Source organism: Egretta garzetta, unplaced genomic scaffold (genome assembly GCF_000687185.1).
Source record: "Egretta garzetta isolate BGI_Z169 unplaced genomic scaffold, ASM68718v1 scaffold14, whole genome shotgun sequence".
Lineage (NCBI taxonomy): Eukaryota > Metazoa > Chordata > Aves > Pelecaniformes > Ardeidae > Egretta > Egretta garzetta.
In genome coordinates this window covers 6,656,482-6,667,833 of record NW_009259588.1, presented here as the reverse complement: position 1 = coordinate 6,667,833, position 11,352 = coordinate 6,656,482, and the positions used below count along the sequence as shown (strand labels likewise).

At 43.0% G+C, this 11,352-nt stretch overlaps 1 protein-coding gene across 5 annotated transcripts in view; it reads left to right on the top strand.

Moving 5' to 3' along the window:
- The window catches only part of ATXN1 (ataxin 1), a 228,012-nt gene that overhangs the window by 1,174 nt on the left and 215,486 nt on the right, over nt 1-11,352 (top strand). For 4 of the 5 annotated variants that reach the window (XM_035893514.1, XM_035893509.1, XM_035893510.1 and 1 more), the window contains exon 2: nt 5,201-5,321. The gene's annotated coding sequence lies outside the window, so the exon portion shown is untranslated. Of the gene's footprint in view, nt 1-5,174; nt 5,322-11,352 lie in introns of those variants that run through there. The other variant, XM_009637948.2, reaches the window with a different exon arrangement.

Below are 11,352 nucleotides of genomic sequence, written 5' to 3'. Positions count from 1 at the left end.
GCTGCCCTCCTGCCGCTCACCCACCCCTTCCCCCTCCGCCTCGGGGTTCGCTTGGGTCGGGCGGGTGGTTGAGTGGTGGGGGTTTGGGGTTTTTTGGTGGTTTTTTTTTTTTTATTATTTTTGCTTAAGGCGTCGTAATTTACCGGTAGAAAACAAATAAATGACCCCCTTGTATGTCTGTGGGTGCTGAATCCCTCAGCGCGTATTCCTGAGAATATTAAAGTCTAAATTAAAGCGTGCTGGAAAACGTTAGCTCCTACTGTAATAGTAATAGTGATAATAATAAAATGACAGAATTGGGAGCGATTTCCATGTTATTGAAGAGGAGGAATTACCGAAGAGTAATAATAGAAAAGAAAACAAGTTGGAAACCCGTTATATAATGCGCTGTGTAGATAACGAGAGCGACAGGCTATTTTTATTTTGTTTACTGTATGCTGTGTAATAGGGACTCCTCCGAACAGCATCTCTTCCCCCGTGAGCCCCAACTCCTGATAGAACGGGGGAAAAATTTTAAGCATTCCTCTTCTGCCCAGGCGAAGAAATCCCTGTTTGTAAAACCTTCCTCCTTTACAAATGTTTTCTGTGTGCAGATCGGCAAGGGTGCGGGTAGATGACCTTTGCCAGAGACCTTTTCCCTTTCATATGGTAAAGAAATCCATATTTTGTAACGCAGGTTACACTTTAACACTCACGGTTATGTATTTTGTGCAGTAATGGTTACTTTACGTGTCAGATGTGGTCAGGCGTAGTGAGTTACTCTGCTTACACACCGAGAAGTCAAGGACTTTTAATTTCAGTTTCGAATGAAGCCTTCCCCTAAAGGAATATCCTGGCTTCGCGTTAATCTATTTCTGTTCGGGTGATGGAGACGGCTCGGTTTTATGATAGGGAGCAAGGGTTGTGAATGAGGGAGAGGGAAATTGAGAATGGCCGGGGAAAATGTTACGCCGTAGTTATTTTTGCAATGCTGCGAGATAATAGTAAGTTGTAATTGCACGTTATTGCACGTTATTGCACCTAATTTGTTCGTAAAACCGGCCCGGTATTTTACGGGCAGCAGGGTTGGGTTTTTGTTTTTTTTTCTTGAAGGGTGGCTGTAATCTCCTCACTTTTTACAGAAGGCAGAGGTCGATAGATTAGCCTCTGCGCTCGTCTGTCTGTCTGTCTGTCTGTCTCATCATGTAGCGACATGTCAGCGGTGTAGGCTTTCAGCGCGCTTACTCCAGCCCTGATCAGTCATGTAATTAGATCAGGCTGCCATGGTAACAGACGGTGTTCACCGTCCATTCAGGTGTGTGTGCGGCTGGCGGGCGACCCACTGGGCTACCGCTAGCCCTGCCTCGTGCCCTGTTGTGCCACGGTGGTGGGTGGTGTACGGCTGGCACGGCCACCGCCTCCGGGCTCGCCGAAAATTGAAGGATGCCGGTGGTGGTTTCCTAATAGCTGAACTTCTCGGGAAGGGTGTTCTTTGCCGGCTGTAGTGTCAGGCAGATGGGACGGTACGTGGCACGCTTAGCAGGTTAGCCGTATCATCGGTTCCACTTGCCTTTATTATTAGCAACTTAAGAAAGGTGGGGTACTTTGCAAAAATGCTTTTTGCTTATATAAGCTTGCGTAAAAGTTTCTTTGGAGTTTTCTTTTTTTTTTTTTTTTTTTTTGCTGGCTGGCTGGTTTAACTGTTTGGTGGCTGTTCATATTTTGTGTTCGTGACAGTTCCCATTCCAGCATTCCTATTTTAGGCCACAGGCTTGTTATTCCCCACTCACATACTGTATTTTACACCTTCTGGCCAGTAAAATTAAAATCGGTGATACCTGATATCACTATAGTCACTTAGGTTTGCTAAGCCTCCTCATAGTCCTTAGTAAGGTCTAGGCCCTTTTGTGTTTTAGGCGAAAGCTGCCTTCATTTTTCTTCTGATAAAAAACTAAGTATATACTATTAAAAACATTTTTCTCATCAGAAAATAACTTGTTTCTGATACTGGTATTTTTTGGTTGTTCCCCCCCTCCCCCCCCTTTTTTTTTTTGCATTTGTGCTCATCAAAATACTATAGCCAGAGAGCAGGAGACTTTCTGCCACAAAGTTAGTAATACCTTGAAAAAATACACAGTCTGATCAGCTTCGAACTGCATACTGCTCTTAAAAATGTATTTAACCAAGGAATGTATATTTGTCTTCGTTCCCAGTGTTTGGACGCCGCTCTTTTGAGCCACTTTTTCACAAACGTAGGTCTAATTTTTTAAAGGCACCAAATTTGGCACTCTGTTCTAATGTCATAAATCTGGAGCGGTTCCAGGGGACGGGATTGTGAGCCACTTACATGGGTGTATATCTAGAATAACTCCATTTATTGGCCTCAATCCAGGCATGTAGTAGAGTAACAGAGCTCAGAAAGTGATCTGCTGCGTATCACTTTTATTTTTCTCTCTATCTTTTTACGGCAAAAAGCACCCTGGGCCTAAACAGGATTTTTGCCTGATTAAGGACCTGCATTAAGCGTCTGCAGAAGTGGTTAACACCCCTATTCCAGTCACTAATCTTGCGTGCACTTACACTAATATTGAACTTGGCCCGGAGGATTTCACGTCTCGATGATGAGAAATCATCAGCACCCCCAGCTCCCGAGCGTTTGTAGTACCAGGCTGGAACATAATGCAAGCCAGAAATATCTCAGTAAAACAGATATTTTAATCGCTCTGATGGTAAAGCACCGGAGCTGGAGGAGGTAATGGGAAAGGCCTGTCGGTAGGTTCAGCTCCTGCAGTGCCAGGCAGCTGGCAGCCTTGGCTTCGGTGTGATGAGTTTGCAGGTCTCAGCCTGCCAGCCGAGCAGAGGTGTTCCTCCTTGCAGGGGTGAGGGGACGGCGAGTTGGCGGGCAGGTCCCTACACCCGAAGTGCAGCTTTTCAGTGCCACGACTTAACTCGCCCTTCTTGCTAGGTGAGCGTATCCTCGGCGCGGTCGCCTCCGTTTTGGGCCTCCGTACTGAGGAGATGGCTCGGAATAGAGGAGCCCGTTAGGAGGATGGGCGGGAGCGCGTGGAATCATCGCGCGCAGGACGACTCCTGTAGAGCGAGCCTTTGTGGGCCGCATGCTGCTTATACATATTTTATTGTAAGACAAATTACCTATGTGACTAAGAGCATTCGAAGGCAATTATTTTCAGAAAGGCCATATATACATAGCTAAAAGACTTTTTGAACATAAGCAGTGCAACTTTTCTCCCTTGCCCTTCTGGCCTGGCTGAATTTATTTAGGAAGGTTGAAAAAACCGGTCTTGTGTTAAAAGACGTTTACAAGAGACCTGGAATTTCACTTAACCGAAATTTTTTTATGTAATAGATCCAGTGGCCTAGTTTCCTGTTAATTAAGAAAATAGACACTTAAATGCAGTCGCCTGAAAAGCAACTAAGGATTTAAACATTGGAATTTAAAAACAATGGTTTCAGTAATGTAGCTAGTAAAACAAAATCCAGGCCTAATTTTCCCCTTGCTGAAGTTTAAGCAGCCCATCCGAGTAGATGGCAGTCCGGCTTCTCATTGTCGTTGTTCACAGAGTGTGCTGCTTTTGTCGTGGTGCGCTAATTGAAGGGGAAATGCAGTAAAGAAGTATGGCAGGCTCTGAAGGAAATGCCTGTCAGAATTGCATCGATGGTCTGAAGCACTGGCTGCCGGCAAGCCTACTCCAGCGTGCGAGGCAGCTCACGCTGGTGCCGCTGGAGAGAAGTCGGGCTGCGTGACAGCCTTAGCTAAGCACGCCGGGTTGTGAGGGATTCGGCGGCTTTTGGAGGGCTGCGCAGGTACCGTGGGTGCAGTTCACAGGGTGCAGGTAACAGCTGCAGCTGTGGGTCTCAGTTCTGAGGCTGCTGCAGCCTACTCTGCCTTAACAAGTGAAAATATAATTAGCATGAGAAACGGAAGTACGACAGGCTTGGCACAGGTAAATATTTCATTGCAAAGAAGTGACGTGCTGTGTTCCAGTGACTTCAATAGCCTGCGCTTTGCAAACTGAAAATCCTGACCTCATCCTTTCATTTTACTTTTATGCAAGACTCTTTAAGTGTGATAAATAAGTAAATAGGTATTTGGACAAAGGCACTGTATTTTGGAGGCTTGTTCAGTGGTTCACATTCTTTATATAAAGAAGTTGCTTGGTTTTGGCTAAGCCGATACATGACTAATGTTTTCAAATGCAAGAAACTTTGCAGACTCCTGACTTTTGCAAAAAGACAAAAACCAGATCGATGACCATAATTCCTTTTTGATCTCAGTGCACGCGTTGAGAATGTAATGCTTTGTGGTTGGGTTTGTTTGTTTTTTTGTTCCCTCAAAGCTGTAGGCTGAGATGGTTGTACAACGCATGCAAATCTGTGTGCATGCATTGGTCCCAGTCTGCAAAGTTACTTCAGTACATGTCCCAGTGAGGGTTTTGCTGAATGAGGATTGATTAAAGAACCTATCTGGAGTTAAGTATGTGTGTAAATCCTTCCATAAATAGGACGAGTAAGTATGCTCATAAACTGAAACAACAGAAATGCTTCTCAGTGAGGGAGAAATGGTCCCCCTAAATCCTTTTATTGTCCCAAGAGTGATAAAAATATTTGGTGAGATTCCAAGTGCAAAAACAAAATGTATTTTGTTTAACATGTGATGTCAGCAGAAATTCAATGCTAGCTCTTCGTAATTTTACTGAGCAAAAATACAGAAATAGAAAAAAAAATTCACATTGTTAGAATTTCCCTTTGTTTATATTATTTGGGAATTTGCAGCGATATGCATCAACTCTAGCATGCCACCATTAATGAAAAAATAGCGCACAATGTAATGTCACATTCCCAAAGCGGATTATTTTTCACCTCATAGTAGTAGTTGCAGCAGTATGTTTTCTGGATGATGCTCTTCCTCAAATAAAATATGTTCTGTTGGCCGTGAAGACGGTCGTCTCAACTCACTTATGATTCTTCATCTCATTAAGATCCCATTTAGGAAAAGAGCACTCTGTTTGAATAAATGGGCTCTGCTCTCTGCTGTACATGTGCTCTGTCTGCAGGATTAAATCCATAGTTCATTTGTGCAAAAGCAGTCTCTCTCGGTCTTCATGGGGATGTCCTAGCATGTTGTAAATTGTTTGACTCTTAACTGTGGCTTTGTTTCTTTTTGTTTTGGTTTCCATCTCCTCAACTCCTGGATCAACAGTCACATCGCAGGCCAAGCCAGATGGGCAAGCAATACAAGCTGTGAATTTATTCCTGACCCCTGTAGGACAGTGACCACCTTCATTTTTGTCTTCACCATACAGATATGCACTGCCAATAAGGTGAGAATAAGCTGCTTTTGATTTCCTCTAACAAGTGTACGCTGTCTGCTCTGGGTTTTAATCAGCGTGGACACCTTACCCGTGTCTGTATGATTACCTACCCGTTGTACGTTTGTACTTCCCTTGCCTGGCAGTAGAGGTCCTTGAGAAACTCTCATCAGAAAAATTCCATTAACTCTGGTGACTCAGTTCTGTGACTTACAGGACAGTGGGTTCCAGATGAGTGGTTTTATGCTCACCTCAGGTCAGAGCATATTCAGTTACTAAAAGATGATAGTATGAATGGAAAAGTTTACAGGCTTTGTTTTTTGTTGTAAAACACCATGCGTAAAATTGTATAAATCCTTCCTGCACTTTTATGAACGCTTTCAGTGGTCCTTGTTGCTTGCAGCCTGCTTGACTTTTCCAGTGTCCTGAGTTCCTCCCGTGCACTAAACTTTGTCTGGCACAAGGATACTTCCCAGGATGCCTAGTTGCTACTGACGTGCCTGGGTGTCTTTTACTCTGGTTTGAGGAACGTTTTCAATTCTTCTGATTTTTTTTTTTTTTTTTTCCCCCCTGAAATGCTGTAGCCAGACAGGATGTAATAGTGCACATGTATCAGTCTGCTCTCCCTCTCCTCTCTGTCTCCTTCCCATATGGTTGTGGAGAATACCTTGAAAAAACCAAGTCTCAAGGCTCAACGATCGTACTGCCAATAAAAAGGACATAAATTCTTATTTTATATCTTTAATCTGGTTGTCATTAAGCCAGCCTGGTTTTTGGACCTGCTATATGATTTTTGAGTGCTTGGGATTGGCAATACTGCTAATGCTTAAAAAAAAAAAAAAGAAGAAAGATAAAGGGTTGGAAGATAATTGCCTGTGTCTTTAAATAAAAGAAAATGAAATGCAGTGGTTACTTGCAGAAAATGAAAGGATTTTTTTTTTTTTCCTATTTACAGCCAGAAACCTTAATTACTACAGTGTTCTGTTTATGAGGGGCTGATCAGAAAGTCTCCATTGTGGAATAACTTTTTAACGCATACAGCATGTCATAGCAAAGTATGCAGCACGTCATTTACATTTTATTGTGGCTGTGGGGAAGGGTGCTGTGCTTTAAGGGGAAGTTGTCTGACCAAGTAGTTACATGCAAAGACATGCCTGTTACGGTTTACAAGTGAACTTGAATGGTGGGGGTGGATTGTAACCACTACATCTCTTCAGAGCAAGAAGAATTTCTTGAGAGTGAACAACCAAAGTGCCCATGCACTGACACATTTCATCTTTTCGATTTGGAAGAAAACTGACTTTGTAGCAGCCATTGACTCGGGAGATCAAATAGAAGGAGGCTTTTTGTTACAATATTATAACTTCCACAAAGCATTTCATTTTTTTTTTTTTTCCAGAATTAGCTTGGGTTGTATGAAATTGCATTTATTTGCAGAAGTGATTACTATAGGAAAGGCTTATATCTCTTAATTAGAGGAAGTAATTGTTTATAGTATATTGGTCAAGTCCTAGGAATAATCAGATTGTGTTATCCACAATGTATTGCTAAGTCACCTTGAATATTTTAGCATCTGGCATTTCCTGCGATTGCATGAGAAAGGATATATTAGATGTTAAGCAAACATTTTGGATAGAAAATACAACCTAGTTAAGTCTGGTGCAGAGGCATGACAGGAATATGGTACTACGCTGCTTTTTTCCATACGGGTTCATCTGGAAGTAGAGTTGTATTTGTGGACCGTAGACTGGACTCGTTTTGGCTCCTTTTCCTGTTGTCGGACACCAAGTTTGGGGTACCCCTGTTGGCCTCATTAGTTAGTTCTCATTTTCTCTAGGGAACGATCATAAATCAGGAATAAAAGTTACTGGGGTAGAGACTGCCTGCTTACAAACATTTTCTCTGTCACTGGATGCGACAAGCGGGAGCTCACAGTAGTAACACGTGAAAGAAATGTGACCCGGTGCCGTGCAGTGAGCAGCCACAGATAGGTTTCACAGCTCGAGACAGAGCATCGCATGCTAGGACCCGTCATCTTTTCCGGCTTTCACATTTGTTTCGGGGTGAAGGTGGCAACAGCCCCGGCTCCAGTTTAGTCAGACCTGGGTTATTACCACGGAGTCTTGTCAGAGGGACCGAACATTGGGCGCGTTTGACTGAACGCATTGACTGAAACCTTACTTTAGGCCTAATGGCCACACGTGTGCCTTCATGGCTTTACTTGCCCGAGGAATCGCGTGGCTTCAGGGAGTCATTTTGCAGCTCCAGGTGTGCTTACCCTTCCGATTCAAGCAGCATCCCTGCAGAGCCTGCTAAGCATCCTGCCTGAATAAGGACACGGGGGTTAGTAAAAATAAAATAAAAACAAATAAATAGAGATAAAGCTTTTTCTTTTTTTTTTTTTTTTTTTTTTTTTTAAAATCATGACTTTAGTTAATTTTAGCCTGCTCTAAAAAAAATGGAGTTATTGTTACTTGCTCAGAGCATGCACTGCCTCCTTCCACGTAGGCAAATGACTCAACGCTTTCTTTTAAACAGTTGTGTGGAGAGGATTTTGCGTGAGACACTGGACGTTTTAACAACTAAAGAGTTCTTTTTAAACTTTTCCACTGTCGAGTCACTTGATGTCTATTAATCATATTATAGTATTGGGTTGAGTTTACAGCCACAGCCCATTTATAAGAAATTTTTTGTGCTGAATTTTCCATAAGTATGGCTGTGCACTATCTAATATGGCTTATTTTTTATGTAAGACGTAATTTCTGTTTTATGCAGACTTCTGGCTCCTGCTCGCTGTAAATGGACCACAATCTGTCTTTTTAAAATACTCTGTAGTGAACATAAAAATGGCTAATCCATCTCTATATTAGCATGTCCAGTGGTGAGTTTCTGATGGCCATATCGGTGTCCTTTTACCCTAGCCGGTTTTATTTCTTCCCTCTAATACTGTTTAGTAAGGCCTACAGTAGCTGTAGGGCTAAAAGAAAATTTGCAGTGGAGATTTGGAACATATTAAGAGCACAAGCCTAATGGAGATGTGAACTAGGTATAATTGGATAGTAACTAGAAATAATTTTATTTTTTAAAAGATTGTTTGTTTTGTGTGTAAGTGAGTGAGTAACTGTAAGGTCAATTAAATGAAGCAACGCGAGTGCAGGCTGGCATCTTAGAAATGAGGCTTTGCCGTCTCCTCAGCCCTTACCCCCTCACCTCAGCCCTGACCTTTCAGGTTTTTGCTCTGGTGTTCCTTCAGCAGATACTGAAGGTCTGGTGTCTGACTGAGCCAAAGTCTTGTAGCACAGTCTGAAGCGTAAATGGAGTTGGGCATAGCGATCCGTCTACAGAAAAACACAGCGCTCGTGTTCGTCGTGCAGGGTAGGCCGAGGCCTGAGGTTTGATTTGCCTTCCGACTTCTGCTTTAAGAAGGAGTATCTGCAAATGTGGTAAGAGGCTTGCTGTCCCACGCGCTGTGACTTTGTTAGCGTTGCTGTAAAGTTTGGGCTTTCGGCTGTTAGGGTAAGCATTGAGAGAGACGGGTGCGTGCCGAGGGCTGGCGGTGGTGAGGTGACGCGGTGGGATGTGCCAGTTGTGCTCGAGCCTCGGCATCTGTGCGTGCCCGCCCTCCTCCTGGCCTCTCCCTCCCATGTGTGGCACGCCAGTGGGTTTCGCCGTGCCTCGATACCGGGGGTGTGCTTCTGGTTGAAAGTTAGCCCTCGGTACCCGGGGGTGTGCTTCTGGTTGAAAGTTAGCCCACGTGGCGGCGCCTGGATTTGAGTGTGTTAGCTGAAGGGTTTCTGGTGCTGAGATCCCGCGATGGAGGCAACCCCCAAGTTTGATAATTCCTTCTTTATTTTCTGAACAGTTACTCACCAGTGATCAGCCCATTCTGGGAGTAGCTGAAAACCTGACTTGAGCATTTATTGAATTGTTCTTCGCTCTATAAAAAATACAAATGTTGGAAGTGTTTCTGGCTCGTATTAGAACATACGGTTGTACTGTTACTGCATTTTTGTTTGTCAGGTACCCACGCGTGAAGGTCCTTGTGGTTTTGTAGATTTAATGCTTCTGTGGGGCCATCTACTTAAAAGAAAGTTAGGCTTTAATGGAGAGGGATAATCACAAAAAGCAGGCTTAATCCTCCTTTACCGTGCTTGGAATTTTTGTGCTAGTGGATGTTTTCGCGTTGGTGCAGTTCTTTTTCAGTGCCATGTGTAGTAACTGAGTAGAGAGTGATTTTTCAAATTAGTACGATAGTAAAAGTGTTTCTGCTCTTCCTCAGCCCCCAAGCACATCCCCTCCCTGGTACTCTGCCGTGTTCGTAGCTTTCCCCAGATAGTCTGACAGCAAGCAGATCCAGAATGGTTTGAAAATTCACTGTATGCAAGAGAGAAAAAAAAACCCAAACCCTAGTGGATTATTGCACTAGAAGAAGCTGTCAGTTTATTCTCCCTGTACCACTAGTGGTTAAAAACCCATAGCACTAATCATATGCAATGCATTTTTATTTACAGATTAGTAGGCTCTACTCTGACATATGACTAACAGGGAAGCCCCTCCCTTTAACAGTTGTATGTCATCTGCTTCAGAGAACTAATTACTTGGCAATTCCCATTTGATAATTCCCTCTTTATTTTCTGATGAGTTACTTAACAGTGATGAGCTTGTTGAGCAGAATACCACGCTTAATCTGTGCTTCAGGAACGACAGTGCGGGCCTGGGGATATCATTGTTTTCTAAATGCTGTTTAGGCTTGCCGTAGGAACATGCAAACCACACTAAGACACGTTAGCAGTTCACAGTTAATGGTAAGCTTACCAGGAGTGATGCGCAGCATTTGCCAAAAAATAAAAAGAAGGGTTTAGGTCGCTGTTGCACTGCAAACAGGATGTTAAATACATCATTTCTCCAAAAAACCAAACCAAAACCTAACATAATTTAGACATGAAGAGGCTCATGTCAGAGGTATCTTCTGTGTATCATTTCTCCTCCCCACTGAAATAATGAATTTAAAGGAAATTTTATTCTTCAAAAAGCCCCACTGTTTCTTGTAATACCTGTTTGACAGTTCAGCTGATAACTGGTGATTGTTGTGTTGTTCTAAGAGGAGATAAAAAAATTAACACTGGGGTTTTTTTCTGCTGTTACCTGCCTTTTTTTATTCCTCCCCAATCACTTTTCACATTCTTCTACTCCAGTGGCCACAGCAACCCTCGTTTCTGGCTGGGGAATGCATGACAAGTCTCACTGCTAATTACAACGTCGCAGTGTTCCTAGAGGGTACCTGAGTTCAGCGGTGCTTAGCTACAGCGCCCGGCGAGGGGATTTATGGGGTGAGGCCACATCGACCTGCTCAGGGCAGTGCTGGTAAGGGCAAAGCGAGTCTCCCTTCCAGATCGGGAGTCAGACGGGTCCTGTTCAGGCCCAGGGTCTCTGAAAGTCAACTGTGTGAAGCCGTGCTATTGAATTTGGTTAAAATTTTATTGCTGTCTTCAGTAGAGGAAGGTTTGTGGATCAGCTAGAGTCGCCTTGACTGCTGGTGGCATTATCCCACAGGTCCCAACACCTGAAAAATTGCATTTTAGCTGAGCGGGTGCTACAAGCTGAGAATTGGGCTATTTTTTCTTTTACTTGAATAAGAAGCGTAGTATTTTGTGTATTAGCTCACATGACATTGCATCATCAGGCTTGCTGATTTATTAGATATTCACAGTGGTATCTCTTGGCCAGTACTGGAAGCTGTGTCACAGGCTTGTTTTATCAATGAGAAAAATGCATTCGTACATAGTTACACGTGTTTTTTGTAAAATTAATCAGAGGAACAGTAATTTTATGAAACGTAGAATTCAGAACAGATTAATCTACTTTAATTGTGTTCATGAAGTACACCAGCTATAAAATCTTTTGAAAGGAATATTAATCAAGTTGATCAAAGGTGGGTTGAAGTACAGAATTCAAATACGAACACAATTACTTTCTATCTGTATGTTTGCTGTAGCTTGGGTGATTATTTTTAAAATGTTTTTAATACAAAAATAAGTTCCAT